The sequence below is a fragment of the Fopius arisanus genome, unplaced genomic scaffold (assembly GCF_000806365.1).
Source record: "Fopius arisanus strain USDA-PBARC FA_bdor unplaced genomic scaffold, ASM80636v1 scaffold00051, whole genome shotgun sequence".
NCBI classification, from domain to species: Eukaryota; Metazoa; Arthropoda; class Insecta; order Hymenoptera; family Braconidae; genus Fopius; species Fopius arisanus.
In genome coordinates, this window is record NW_011887790.1 from 400,943 (window position 1) to 402,511 (window position 1,569).

Sequence of the window (1,569 nt, forward strand, 5' to 3'; positions counted from 1 at the left end):
AAATTGATAATACTCATTACCTAAGTAATTGCACCAATCAATGAAAATGATCATTAGGTCAAACAAATTCAAAATATTAACATCAATATTAAGAAAAATAATATTAATACTGATGTTTGCTGATTGATACTAGAGTGAGACAGCGCATTTGAGACCACATGTGGACTGCTGACAAGATGAAACCAGAATGGTCCATGGGAATCAATTCCATCTGAATTTTACTCCAGATTTTCATGTACCTTCTATAGCCGTGATGATCTAGTGGTTATGATTCTACGTTGTGGCCGTAGCTACCCCGGTTCGAATCCGGGTCACGGCAATACGACAGGTACTTTTTTTTTCTCCACAAATCATCAAAAATTTCATCCTCAGATCATAATTGCAGACGTTCACGATTACAAATCAAGATAAGACTACCATCTCCTCCATTCATGTCCACTTACGAGGAATTAATATGCCCTTGAACTCATAAAAATAATTATTATACAACTTGTATTATTTCTTCTTTAACCATTGTTTGTGATTGTAAATAGGAATATGCTTTTGGTAAATAAATAAATGATTGTCAATGAAGAAAAATGGGGAATTAATGTGAGGATGAACCTGTTGGGTGTATGCAGGGAAGATCCGGAAGGAATTGCAGATCCTGCAAGGAAATTATATTTCAGGATAATTCTTCAGTTTTTTTTTACACTAGTCAGTTGTAATTGCAAATACAAATTTTTTATATTTCTAGAGCAAAAATTTTTTATCGGCGGTGCACGTGCCACGTGACGGCCAGGACCGAGGGACCGGTCACTTAGGAAATCACTGGTCCGATTCGAATGGAAATCAAGAAAGGAATTACTAGAAGTTTGTAAAAATCACTAGAAATTCCGCAATTTTCATAATTCAATGACATGATTTCTCAAAATCATTAAATTTTTTTGAATTTGAGTAACTTTTCACTTCTTTGAATGGAACGTCACCGGTTAGATTTTTTTTTAACAACAACGTGATATTTTTTAAAATAAAAATTGTTTGGGGTAGAAGCAGCATGATTGAATACAGCCAAGAAAAAATAAAATCGATTCACCGTTTTGTTTTCAACGAATAATTATAGAAAGTTCATAAATTTACATAATTAATAATAGTTGCAATAAAAAATACATCTATATTTATGCTAATTCTCCATCCACAATACAATCAATCCGGTAACACAATATACTGTCAATAGATTGTGCTTTAACCTGAGCCGTTTAACACCGCGTGAACTTTTTACCGAGACTGTCGCGCGATAACAACCTTAAGAAATCAAAGAAAGAATTGAAAAAGTCATAGAAAATCATAAAATTCTAAAAATCACTGGTCCACTCTCTTCAAGTATTAGTAACCCCTTGGATCGGAACATTTGATTGATGAAAAAAATAGGATTCTGTCCAGGTGCCTCGAGAAAACCAAAAACATTAATCAAAACCAGCAGCGCGAGTTTGTCCGCCATCTGCGGAGATCCAGGTCCCTCACAGTGGCTTATATTTTTCAACAAAAAAAAAATAGGGCATTCAGTCTATTTAAACAAAGAGGAAATTA

At 34.0% G+C, this 1,569-nt stretch overlaps 1 non-coding gene across 1 annotated transcript; it reads left to right on the forward strand.

Annotated features, from left to right (window-relative positions):
* The first annotated feature begins 247 nt into the window (after window positions 1-247).
* TRNAH-GUG (transfer RNA histidine(anticodon GUG)) lies at window positions 248-319 on the forward strand. Its single transcript has one exon. It is a non-coding gene; the product is annotated as a tRNA-His (tRNA).
* The last annotated feature ends 1,250 nt before the right edge of the window (window positions 320-1,569 follow it).